Source organism: Gossypium hirsutum, chromosome D03 (genome assembly GCF_007990345.1).
Source record: "Gossypium hirsutum isolate 1008001.06 chromosome D03, Gossypium_hirsutum_v2.1, whole genome shotgun sequence".
NCBI lineage: Eukaryota > Viridiplantae > Streptophyta > Magnoliopsida > Malvales > Malvaceae > Gossypium > Gossypium hirsutum.
The window spans coordinates 8,102,118-8,116,455 of NC_053439.1; the positions used below are offsets into that span (position 1 = coordinate 8,102,118).

At 33.1% G+C, this 14,338-nt stretch overlaps 1 non-coding gene across 1 annotated transcript; it reads left to right on the forward strand.

Annotated features, from left to right (window-relative positions):
* Window positions 1-13,946: 13,946 nt before the first annotated feature.
* LOC121215862 (small nucleolar RNA R71) lies at window positions 13,947-14,053 on the forward strand. The gene has a single exon (XR_005911832.1). It is a non-coding gene; the product is annotated as a small nucleolar RNA R71 (small nucleolar RNA).
* Window positions 14,054-14,338: the final 285 nt, after the last annotated feature.

Below are 14,338 nucleotides of genomic sequence, written 5' to 3' on the forward strand. Positions count from 1 at the left end.
TATCCACAGCGACTGTAAAAAAGAATATTTATGAAATTAATGATAAAACACTTTGGTGATGGAAAATATTTTGGTTTAAAGATGATTAAAAACTAAGGGTTAAAAACTAAGTAAAAAAAATTAAAAATAAAAAGGTTCGAATGCACGATTTCTAATAAGGTTTAATCAAGATTATATAATTGTGTTGGATTAATTGCATTCTTTTAACTTAGAATTATTAAACTTATGTTTATACTGCTACGAATAAATTCACGGCAACTCAATAATTTGCTAACTACTGCTCATACATATTTATTAGATTAATCAATCTCTTGAACATTTTTCAATGTCAATCTAAGCGATTAATCAATCTTCACAAGCATATAAAAGATCAAGTGAGGTAACAGAGTATTTCTACCTTGAAACAGTTTAATTACAATAATCTTGCAAGTTATGCAAGGCATATGTATCGCCAAATACAATGCTAAATTAACTTCAGCTACCTTAGAAGAATAAACATGCACTGATTAAGTATTGTGTCGACTAATTACAATTTCAATACGATTTAATAATTAATTCATTAGTTATTTAACAATTAATATTGCAAGAATAAATTAGACATGTTTTTACTTAATCAAGCATATTACCGAGGCCTATAACAACATAAACACAATTTTAATAATTCAAGCAGGCAAAATATAATCAGCCCAACACGGATTAAATTCAAGCTAGATTGATTAAAATAACCATTTCAATAGCATAAATATTCACAATCATGTTTGTCAAAACAACAACGAAATTTAAAGAGATAGGGAACAAGAAGCAAATCCGTTGTTTCTTCGTGGCTTGACTGAGTTCTCTGTTCTTCGTTCTCCGTTATCTTCGGCTATCAAGGTGGCTTATGAACGCTTTAACTGCTACTCAAAAATGGCTGATGAGGACCTCTTTCCCAAGAGAAGAAATCGACACTTGAACAAAAGGGAAAATGGAAAGGAAAAGTTGAGAGAAAGTGAGAGAGGAGAAGAGAGAATGAGAGTGTAAGGGATGAGTTGAAGGATCAGCAAGGGGTGACTTTTATAGTTGATTGTGGCTGCTAAATATAGCAAAAACCATCAGCCAAGGAGACCCCCCTTGGCTGGCCACACACATGACAAAGTTGAGAGATTCAACTTTGCTAAAAATAGCCTGGGGCAAATCCATAAAGTCATATTTTTTGGAGGGGTTTGAATGTAAGGTTGAAAGTTCTTTAAGGGCTTCTTTGCAAGCTTATTTAGTTAGGTAAAATGCTGATTTGGGTCAGCATATAGAGGATTCTGTCAGCCCAATTGGTGGCTGGTTCGGTTCACTAGATTCAGTTCAACCAATGCGGTTCATCTGGACCTTTTTTTTCCATAAATAATTAATAATTATTTATTTAGCCCAAATTAAATTGGAAATAAATTAAAATTAATTATATTATGAATTAACACACATTTTTGGACCATCTTAGGCTGGAAATAAATTTGCCTCGATGCTTCAAATTGCTTCTCAGTTTTATTCTTCGAGCATTGTCTGCTGAGCTAATTTTCGCCCTTTGTGCGAATCTGTTGAAAATAGTCAAAATTAATCAAACTTAACTATAAAATTAATTAAAATTAATCATGTTCATATTTTTAACATAATTTAATTATTTTATAATATTTAATTATTTTTGTAATTTGAAATTTGAAAACTTAAGTTTGAAAACTTAATTTGAAAATTTGGAAACTTAAAATTAAATTTTGAAGAAGCTTTTTGGAAAATTTGGAGAAACAATTCAAATGGGTAAATCGAGTTCTGTCTTTCATTCTCAAACTGATAGCCTTTTATAGAGGGCTATTCTCTCTTTACATTATCTAAATCGGGAAATCATTACATTTGAAACTTTGATTAGAACTTTTCAGAGAATATATTCTCTGATTACAAAAATACAAATTACAGAACGATTTACTTTCTTTTCTTGCAGGGAATCTCTCCTGTTCACACATCATTTCTTGCAGGGAATATCTCCTGTTCATACATCATTTCTGATATTATTTCTTTTTGGACCTAGTGATGGTTACCGAAGTGGTATCATCTGCAAGATACCGTCTTGATTGAGGATGCTGAAGATTCATCTTCAGATTCGGAGTCCAATGAGCTAAACATTTCAGCCATGAGTTTTTGTATTCTTTTTTGGTCTTGGCTTGAGCTAACATTGCACTAGCTGTCGACTTTGCTTGAAGAAATTTTGCTGTGGTTTGATCCGGGGCTGCGGACTTACATAATCTTAGATTCTTGTTGAAAAAATTATCCAAATATTTTGAATCATATTTTTCATCATTAAATTTGTCGCACCATTTAGTCCTGTAGTTGCGAACTAATAATGGAATTCCAGTATGTTGGTCTTGCTCATTAGAATAATTCCATGAGACAATCTAAGAAATGCATAGTTTTGAGAAAAAATTGATTGTCATGCAAATGTGTTTTTGATCTGGTTCAGGATGAAATTTGTCAAAGAATTTGGGCCATAAGTTTTGAATTTTTTCTGGTAGTATCTCAAAAGATGATGGTCCATACCAATTCCACCACTCTTGGAACCAGTTTGGGAATTTGAATTGGATGTCATATTTGAAATATATGAGCCAAGAATGTCTCATGTGTTGGTTTTTCATTAAGAAGGCATTGTACCATGCCATTTGGTTATCCCAATATGTAAAATATGGGTAATGGTCTATTTTGGTGGTAAATTTCGCTAGGAATTTCTTTGGAGAATTTGGGTCTTCACTCCAATCTCTTGGTCGAAGAATTTTTAATATTTGGGCTTTCGAATGGGTAATAAAATTTGGATCTTTTGGTTCTGTGTAATGTTTGAACAATATTAATCCAGTTTGGACCAGTATATTTTCATAATAATGTTGGGGTTTTTGAGAATCCAATGGTTTGAAATGCCATCCATTGAAAAGTTCTTTGGCAAGTATTTGTGGAGGTTTTTCTGAAAATTCTTCCTCCAAAACAAGAATTTTTTCAAAATATTTGTTTGGAAAATATTGTGAAGATTTTTGTATAGCAGTCTGTGAAGACACTGCTATCTCTTTTGGAAAAACATCTTGGAGAGAAGTCTCTTTTAAAACATTTTTAAGAGATTTTGGTTTGTGTAAAACAATCTCTTTATTTTTTGAAACCTTTGCTGCTTCAGCTGCAATTTGTTTGAGACGAGTTTCCTCTTTCATTTGTGAAAAGGCCAATGCTACTTCCTGGAGATTGAGATAGGGACTCAATCCATTTTTTGATTTGAGAACCAATCTCATTTGGATCTTGTGCATATTGAATTATTGTATTTTTGGAGGATTTTGACGACGATGATGATTTCTCATCTTCTTCATGGCAAATTCACTACCATGACTTAATTGGTTTTAAGGTGATTTGGGTTTTGAATGATTCTTCTATTTTCCCTTTTCCTTTGTCTCGAAGTTTGGGAAGCATTTTTGAAGAAACTCTCTGGTCAAAAAATTAGGTAAAGAATTAGTTTCTCCTTTGATGTATTCAATATCAAAATCAAATATGCTCAAGATTGCTTGTCATCTTGCAAAAATCTGTTTGGAGGCAATGTTTTGAACATCTTTTTGTAAAAATTCTTTTGCTGATTTGCAATTGATTCGTAAAAGAAATTTTTGATTTAATAAATCACTTTGGAATTTTGTAATGCACAAAACAATTGATAAAATTTCTTTTTTAATGGTACTATAATTTTGCTGAGTAGGATTCCAGTGTCTGGAAGTAAACTGGACTATTTGCTCTTTTCCTCCATTAATTTGTTTTAGGATCCCACCATATCCTATTTCAGAAGCATCTGTCTGAACTATCTTGAGGGCATTTTGATCAGCTAAATATAAACAAGGAAGCTTAGTGATTTCTTTTTTGATTTGGGTGATTATATTGGTATGGTTATTTGTCCAGGGTTGTGGATTCTTTTTGAGCCTATCATATAACGGTTTACATAATTTGCTAAGACCTGGATAAAAGTCTATGACATAATTGAGGCTTCCTAAGAACCTTTGCAATTGGACCTTATCAAGAATTTGGTCTGGGAATTTGCTAGCAAACTCTATAGATCGTTCTATTGGGGTAATGGTTCCTTGGATAATATAATGACCTAAAAACCTTACTTTGGTTTGGAACAAACTTATTTTGGATTTAGAAACTACTAAACCATTATTTCTTATGACTTTTATAAAGATCAATATATGTTTAAAGTGTTTTTCTTAATTATCTGAAAAACTAATACATCATCGATGTATACTATTGTGAATTGAGAATATTGGTAAAAAATATCATTCATTATTCTTTGAAACTCAGATGGAGCATTTTTTAACCCAAAAGGCATTACATTCCATTCATATTGTCCAAATGGTACGGTAAATGCTGTTTTATATCTTTCTTCTTCTTTTATTTGGATTTGCCAAAATCCATATTTCATGTCAAATTTTTAGAAAATATTTGCATTACAAAGTTTTTGTAACAAATCTTTCTTATTTGGTATTGGGTATCTAATCCATTTTAAGGCTTGATTAAGAGGTTTGTAATTAATTACTAATCTTGGTGTTCCTTTTTCAAGTTCTGCATTTTTTATTACATAGAATGCTGAACAACTCCAAGGGGAACTGCTCTTCCTAATTAAATTTTTATTAAGAAGGTCTTGTATTTCTTTTCTACAAAATTCTTCCATTTCTTTGTTCATTTGTATGGGTCTTGCTTTTGTGGGTATTTGTCTTTCTTTAAAATCGTTTTCATATGGTAATGTTACTTCGTGTTTTTTTCTGTTCCAAAAGGCATTAGGAATGTCAGAACAAATTGTTGATTCTATTTCTTTTTTGATTTGATCTATTCTTTTTTGTATTTCTCTTTTTCTTAATTGTTCCGTTAATTTTTAAAACATATTTCTTCTTTTAGAAAAGAGATTTGCTTCTGTTTATAATTAATTAAATTATTAATTTGCCCATTATGAATGAATAAAGATTTTAACAGGTTGAGATTTCTTATTTTCGGTTTTTCTACAAAAGTAAATTCTACCTTAGTGTTTAAAACTTTGGTGGAGATAGAATTATTTGTTACTTTATAAGGTTTGAGTAATGATATGAATGGGGTTCCTAATATGACATCTTGGGTAATATCTTTTACCATTAAAAAATATGTTTGATATTTTATACCTTTGTTGGATATTTCTGCATTGGGAATTTTGTAAGTAATTTTTAGTTTTTTTACCATTTGCAGTTTTAAGAGATTCTGATGTTTTATTAAAATATTTTGTTGGAATTATTTCTTCTCTAATGCAGTTTTGGTCCGCTCCTGTATCCAAAAGGGCTATTGTTTCTAATTTAAATTCATTATTTATATCAATACTTATTTTTATTAAATATCTTTGAATAGATACTTCAGTTAGAATCATTATATATTCTTGTGTATTTTCTTCAGGTTCAGGTTCAGTTTCTGATGAACTTTTTTCTGCGATTTCGTGTTTTAAGGACCTCATTTGTTCTTTCATTTCTTGTTGTTCTGTTTTAAGCTGAGAAAGTTCCAATTTAATCTGTTTTATTTCCAGCTGTAATTCAGAATTTATAATTTGCCTTGGTTTTATTTTTTCATATTTATTAAATATTATGTCTTGTATATATACATTTGTGATTGACTAGAAATGATTTCTTTTTTTTTTTCTGGTTTATCTTTTAATGATGATTTTAATTTCAAAATGTATTCTCTTTTAAGCTCTAGGTCTTCAAATTTTATCAATAACTTCAATCATAAATTCTTGATCTTTGGTTAACATGTTAATTGAAGGTTTATTTTCATCACTAGATGACTGTGATGTTGTATGTAATTCATCTATTTGTAATTCATTTGTTTCAGTAGATGTATCATTTTCAGAAGAAGTTGTTTCTAATAGGATTTCATTTAATTTTTGTTCTATCTCTTCATCTAAATTTAAATTATTGATTTTTCTTTTGATTTTACAATATTTTGAAATATGTCCTGGTTTTCCACATTTATAACATTTTATTGTTTTATCAATTTTGTTTTCTGTTTTTTTGTTGTTTCTTCCATTTTCTGTATTTTCTATATTTAGGTTTTTTATAATATCCTGAAATATTCTTTTTCCTATTTTTTAGCTTGTCAGGGCAACATGTTTTTGAAGAAGAAGGTTAATCCCTGATGTCAAATTGATGACAGAATGATCCTAATTCCTTTCTACATTGATATCTTTCTTTCTTAAGTTGTTTTTGTAATTTTAAATCTTGACAAATTTTTAATCCTTCTTTTTGGGTGAAACAAATTAGTTCACCATATGTAAGCTTTTCATATAGAATAATACCTTTGTAATTTTCTTTTATTTGGTTCCTAACTTTTTCTCCTAATAAAGTGGGAAGTCCTGTTAGAAATTTTTCTTTCCAAAATGGTTGTTGGTTATCAGATCTTTACATAACTCTGGTCTTAAAGACATCTTTATACCATTTAAAATCGGATAATTTTTTGCATTTTAAATTTGATAATAATTCTGAATTTCTATCTTTAAGATGAGAAGGATCTCCAATAAAATGTTTAGAGATTTAAAGTTGCTACTGCATCTTGGATTTCTCTTCCTTGTTCGTCTAAAATAATTCTATCTTGGTCATCTTTTTTTATTGCTTTTAAAATTTCTTCCTGTTGGGTTTTAGTGAGTGTATGATCCCACCATCCTTTTAATTGACCAGTAAATCCAGCTACTAAAAGATTAGCTATAGCATGATCACTGATTAATCCATTTTGATTTTGGGTTTTATAAACATTTGAAACCATTGTCATTTGTTGTAATAAACTAAGAATATTGTATTCAGACATTCCATCTATATTCCATTCATAGATTGTATTAGCATTGTATTTATTTTGGAAAACAGGTTTTTCTTCTATGTTAAGATCAAGTGCAGTGATTTTTGGATAATATAATCTTTTTGGTTCTTTCCAAGCCATCTTGTTAATTTGTTGTTCATCTGACTGATCCGAGTCAAATTGGGAAGATTGGTGTAATGTATTTACTGAATATTGAGTTTTTATTGGGGTATCAAGGGCAATTAATTCAGACTTGTAGCTTTCCAAAGCATTAAGTCTATTCTGGATTTCTGTTAGGAATTCATTTTGGGATTTTTGGAAAGTTTTTGGAATCTCACAAGGAATATTGAAGAAGCTTTTATAGAAGGCATTCTTCAATTTAATTATTTTATAATATTTAATTATTTTTCGACAAGAATTTAACTGAAATAGCACGATTTTAAGTTAAAAAGGGCATGGAAAAACACATAAATTTTCATGTTTCCACATCCCTAAACTTAATTCAGTGCTCATCCCGAGTAATGCACAAATTTGAAAAGAATTTTTCTCATAAACACTTTTTGAAAAACTTCTTCAGAACAACATTCTTCCCAAAATCATGAAATCAATATACTTAGGCTCAAAAACAAGAAATTTGATAATTATGCTACTCAAGTATATATATCGTTTAAATTAATCTCAATAATTACTACAATAGCAAAATTAGACTAAATGTTTCTTAATAAAGACATGTTAATCCCTACCAATTTGATTTTAATCCCTTATTCAAAATTAAACTGCAATCATTAAGCTTAACAGATTCCTTCATATGTTGAACAGAGCAATTTCTCTCCACTAATGTAGGTAACATTGTAACTTTAAATCAATAGGTCTTTAACAAGGTTGTAACGTGGCTGGGCTTAGGGATAGGTAAAAGATATATAATTTAAGGTTTAAAAAACCCTAGACTTAGCTTGTATTGGACCTTTCGAAATAATTACCTTTAATACATCAACTTTTCTTTTCTTTTCACATGCTCTTTAGTGCAATTTACTTTAAGTACATATGATTTTTTTTCGAGTATCTTACTGCATGTACTACAATTTTTAGAGCATTTCATACTTCTTTGCAACTCCCCCAAACTTATTTTCAAAAAAATACTTAGAATATTACTGAGTCTAGTGTTTGGGACATTTTTAAGATAATTAAGAAAAGTGATGGCTAACTTTGTAAGGGTTCAAATAAAATTAGGCCATAAAGTCTCAAAGTTGGGTTTCAAAGGATAAAAATTTCATCATGGTTGGCTTGAACGGCTCAAACGGTCCAAACAACAGTTGTCTAAATCATTTTCAATGCTCCATGCTTCCTAGGATTTCGCCTCAAGAAACTACTAAGTCAATTCTAGAGACTTAAACTTTTATGCAGGCCTAACTTTCCTAAAGAACTAAAATTTTATGGTATGATTTACATGCTTTATTAGAAATACATTTCATGTCATTATTAAGCTAACATAACAATTTATTGAAATAATCAAACTTTATTCATACTTAAATTTAACATACTTAACAAAATTCAAATTTATTGAATAAAAATATATCATATTCATAATTAAAAGAAAATTTTTATTCTGAGTGAAAATAATTTCAATTTTCGGCCCCCCCAACTTAAAATGAACAATGTCCTCATTGTTTAAAGTGAATAGATACTATACACCAGGTAGGATTCCAGAAAAGAGGAGGTGAGTCAATTTGACTACTTAAGTACCAAGCTCTTCCTAGATCCAATCCTAGACATGTATATACCTATTGCCACACTTTAGACTTTACTACTTGTCTATATTTACTTTTGATTCCCATCTCTTTTTTTATTGTGTAGAAATATAGAAATTCCTAATTAATCCTAATTCTAAGCTAAGTTGATAAAAATTAATATATAAATTATAAATTATAAATAATATAATTATATATTAAAATTTATCAAACTATTAATAATATTAAAGATATTTATTCTAGATGCTTTTTGAAAATATTCACAAAGAAAGGCACCTAGTTTTTTTTATTTACGAAAAGAGCGACTAAATTTTAGAAATAATTCAATTAAGTCCCTAGACTTAATGAAAATTTAAAATTGAGTTGCAAATTAAAACTTGAATCAAAATTGACCCTTTTATTTGAAACTAAAAATTTATTTTTCCATTTAGGGGATAATTTCTTGAAAAATTATGTTAAAATAAATTCCCAGGAAAGATTGGAGGGGTCACAAGCGGTCTCACTTAAGTTCCAATCTCCTAGATAGAATTTATTTAAACATACTTTACCCGAAAATATACCCTAAATCATTTATTCAAAAAGAAAAAAGAAAAAATAAGTATTCGATAAAATGAACGGGATTTTATCCCGTTCAATTTTATCTCCCCGATAATGTTTTAGGCGCTGAGCATTAACTCAGAAATTACCTCCCTTACCTTGGAGTTCAACAACTCCGTATGGATAGACTTGGTGAATCGTAAATGGACCGGACCAACATGATTTTAGCTTACCTGGAAAGAACTTCAATCTGGAATTGAACAACAAGACTTGCTGACCTGCTTCAAATTCTCGAACTTGAATGTGGTTGTCATGCCATTTCTTGAGTCTTTCTTTAAGTAATTTGGCAGTTTCATATGAGAACATTCTAAACTCTTCTAACTCATTGAGTTGGAACATCCGTTTCTCTTTCACAAGCTTAAGATCCAAAGTAAGCTGTTGAGGAGGCCAGTAAGCTTTGTGCTCTAACTCCAATGGTAGATGGCAGGTTTTCCCAAAGACCAACCTATAGGGTGACATCTCTAACGGTGTCTTGTATGCTGTTCTATAAGCCCATAAAGCATCATCTAATCTTGTGGACCAATCTCGTCGGTTCGGGCAGACTACATTCTCAAGTATGCCTTTGATCTCCTTATTTGCCAGTTCAGCTTGCCCATTTGTCTGCGGATGGTAAGCTGTTGCAACCTTGTGTTTCACTCCGTGCTTGTCTAATAACCATTTTAACCACTTGTTCACAAAGTGGGATCCTTCATCACTGATGATAGCTCTTGGGGTTCCAAACCTTGTGAACACATGTTTTTGCAGAAACTTCATCACAACCTTAGTATCGTTTGTCGGATATGCCTTAGCCTCGACCCACTTAGACACATAGTCTACTGCTACTAGTATGTACTTGTGACCACAAGATGGAGGAAAAGGACCAAGAAAGTCAATACCCCATACATCGAACAACTCTACCTCAATAATGTTTGTTCGAGGCATCTCATTTCTGTTGGTGACATTTCCAACCCTTTGACATCGATCACAACTCTTCACGTAAGCATATGCATCCTTGAATAGTGTTGGTCAAAAGAATCCAGCTTGTAATACTTTGGCCGCTGTATGTGTACCTCTAAAGTGTCTCGCACTTGGAGCTGAGTGACAATGGTATAAAATCTTCGGTATTTCATCTTCTGCCATGCATCTCCTAATCATATGATCTGCACACTTTTTAAACACATATGACTCTTCCCAGAAATAATACTTCACATCGTGAAGAAATTTTTTCCTTTGTTGATACGTCTTATCAATTGGCATCAAACTAGAAGCTAAAGAGTTAGCAATATCAGCAAACCAAGGGGTATTATGGACATGATTTACCTTCAAGATATGTTTGTTAGGAAACGTCTCCTGAATTGGTATAAGAGGAGAATTCCCTTCTTGTTGCTCCAATCTGGACATGTAATTTGCTACTTGATTTTTAACTCCCTTTCAATCTTGAATTTCTAGATTGAACTCTTGAAGTAGAAGTACCCATCGAATCAGCCTCGGCTTAGCGTCTTTCTTCGTAAGTAAATACTTAATTGCTGAGTGGTCCGTATAGACAATCACTTTGGTACCTACTAGATAAGATTGAAACTTGTCGAAAGTAAACACTATAGCAAGTAACTCTTTTTCTGTTACCGTATAATTCAGTTGAGCTCCTGTTAGGGTTCGACTTGCGTAGTAGATGGGATGAAAAACTTTGTTCCTTTGCTGGCCCAAGACAGCTCTAATTGCAAAGTCACTTGCGTCACACATCAATTCGAACGACAAATCCCAGTCTGGTGTGATGATTATGGGTGTCGTGACTAATTGACTCTTCAAATCGTTGAAGGCTTTTAAGCATTCCTCATCAAACTTGAATATAGAGCCGTTCTCCAATAATTTGCATAAGGGTTTCGCAACTTTAGAGAAGTCCTTGATAAATCTTTGATAAAAACCGGCGTGGCCCAAAAAGCTCCTAACACTCTTTACAGATGTTGGAGGTGGGAGTTTCTCAATAACGTCTACCTTTGCTTTGTCTACCTTGATCCCATATCTTGTTATCCGATGCCCTAGGACAACTCCTTCTCGTACCATAAAATTGCACTTTTCCTAGTTGAGTATGAGATTTATTTCTTCGCATCGCCTTAGTACCTTAGTTAGATTAGCTAAGAAATCATCGTAAGTATCTCCGGATACTGAAAAATCGTCCATAAAAAGTTCCAAATATTTCTCAACCATGTCAGTAAAAATAGACATCATACATCTTTGAAATGTAGCAGGTGCACTACATAAACCAAATGGCATGCGTCTAAATGCAAATGTATCGTACGGGCAGGTCAATGTCATTTTGTGTTGATCTTCCGGTGCTACTGTAATCTTATTATACCCTGAGTATCCATCAAGAAAATAGTAGTAATCTCGTCCTGCAAGTCTATTCAGCATCTGGTCCAAGAACAACAAAGGAAAGTGATCTTTCCTAGTTGCATTGTTTAGCTTCTGGTAATCGATGCAGATTCTCCATCCCGTAATCGTTGTAGTCGGTATCAACTCGTTGTTCTCTTTCTCTACAACCGTGATACCTCATTTTTTTGGCACGCACTAGACCGGGCTTACCCATATACTGTTTGAGATGGGATAGATGATACCCACATCTAACCACTTGATGATCTCTTTTTTTACTACGTCCTTTATGATGGGGTTCAGTCTTCGTTTTCCTCGATTGTCCCTTTTTTTTTCCATATTCCAGGATAATCTTGTGCATGCATACAGATGGAATAATACTGCAAATATAGGCTGTGGTCCATCTGATGACCTTCTTGAATTATTCCAGAACTAAGATAAGTTTCTCTTCTTGCTTAGTGGTCAATTCTGCTGAAACAATCATAGGCAGAGTATAAACATTACCTAAATAAATGCATTTTAAATGAGAAGGTAATACCTTGAGTTCTAATTTAGGTGGCTCCTCGATCGACACTTTTGGTTGGGAATAGTCCCTCTTTTCTAACTCTAAAGATTCAAAACGGGATTGCGGATTAAATCCCCTTTAATTAGCTTCTAGCAAAGCTAAGTATTCATCATCCTCTTCATCATTTGGAGGATCCAATGTCAAAATTTTTTTAGTGGGTCTTCAACACAATTGAGTTCCTTCTCCACTATTAAATCCTCTAAATCGGACACTGTAGAGCAATCATCCATTGTGTCAGGAAATTGCATAGACTTAAAGACCTAAATGTTACTTGATCATCCTGAATACGCATAGTGAGCTCACCCTTCTGCACATCAATAAGGGTCCTTCCAATTGCTAGGAATGAACCTCCTAGGATGATTGGTACTTCTTTTTCTGCTTCAAAATCTAGAATTACAAAGTTAGCAGGAAAGATAAACTTGTCTACACGTACCAATATGTCCTCGATTTTTCCTTCTAGATGTACTAAGGATCGATCTGCTAGTTGAAGTGTAACTGTAGTTGGTTTAACTTCTCCTATCCCCAACTTTCTAAATATTGACATAGGCATCAAGTTGATACTTGCACCTAAGTCACATAAGGTCTTTCCATAACATGTTGCTCCAATGTTGCACGGTATGGTAAAACATCCAGGATCCTTCAATTTTAGAGGTAGTTTGTCTTGAAGGTATGCACTACATTCCTTTGTCAGATTTACCATCTCAAATTCTCTAAGTCTTCATTTCTTAGACAAGATATCTTTCATGAACTTGACATAGTTCGGCATTTGCTCAAGTGCTTCAACCAATGAGATGTTGATGTGAAGTTGCTTGAGTACGTCAAGGAACTTCTTGAATTGATGGATGGTGGTGGTTTCATTACTGGGACTGATTCTGGTTGATTCATCTTTGGCAATAATTCTGCATCTAACGACATTGTTAGTTGATCAGAATTTGCTGGTCCTGAGGTTACTTTGTCGGGTTTTGCAGATTCTGGTTCTGGTGAAACTGGAATTTCAACACTTGGTTGAACTTTTTCTGAATCTTGAGCGTCAGTTGGCTCATTTTCAACTTCGACAATGTTGGGCTCTACTGTCTTTCCGCTCCTCAATGTTAATACTTTACAATGTTCCTTCCTCAGATTTCTCAGATTCTTCGTGTCACTAGGTAGAGCACCTTGTGGTCGATTCCTAAGTTTAGTAGCAAGTTGGCCCGCTTGATTCTCCAAATTCCTTAGAGTGGCGTCGTTTTTCTCCATGTATGCCTTTAATAGATTCTCTAAGCTATTGGATGGCTCTGCTTAGGTTGATTTCTGAATTTGTTAGAGGAAACTAGGCAACTAAGTTTGTTTAGGCTGGGTGTAAGTGTTACTGTTCCAGCCCCTTGGTTACTCCAGGAAAATTCGAGTGATTTCGCCACAATGAGTTATAAAAGTTGGATTGCAGTCCTTGCCTCCCTCGATTTTGGTTTTGGTTACCCATGTAATATACGAATTCGGGGTTCGATGGGCATTCTTCAAATAAATGTCCTTCCCCACAATGCACACAGGCTATATTCTGAAATTGGTTAGGTGGTTGGCCTGCAAAACTGTTAGAACCATTAGTGGTAAGGTTCTTAAGCATTGAGGATATTGAAGATTCTTGAGTTGCGAGTGAAGTGAGAGCGTCCACTTCATGTATTCCAGTGAATCGTCTTCATGTCGCTACTTGATTGGTTGGCCATTGATAATTGTTGCTGGGAATCCTCTCAATAATTTCGTAAGCCTCATTATAAGGTTTAGAAAAGAGATCACCATTAGCAGAGGTGTCCACTACCATCCTCATGTGAGCGTTGAGACCATTATAGAATGTCTCATGTTGAATGCAATGTGGGATTCCATGATGAGGGCACTTTTGTAATAACTCTTTGTACCTTTCTCATGCCTCATACAGGGACTCATCATCCATTTGTTGGAAGGTAGTGATCTCATTCCTCAACTTGGAATTCTTGCTCGGTGGGAAATACTTCATGAGGAATCTCTCAGCTAACTCTTACCATGTAGAAATGGAGTTCGGTGGTAATGAGTTCAATCAGGCACGAGCTCTGTCCCTTAGGGAATATGGGAACAACTTCAATCGTAATGTATCTTCGGGTACTCCAGCTAACTTGAAAGAATCACTCACTTCCATAAATAGTCTTAAGTGAAGATGAGGATCTTCAGTAGGCATTCCACTGAATTGACCCACAATATGAAGCATCTGGAGCATGATTGGCTTCAGCTCGAA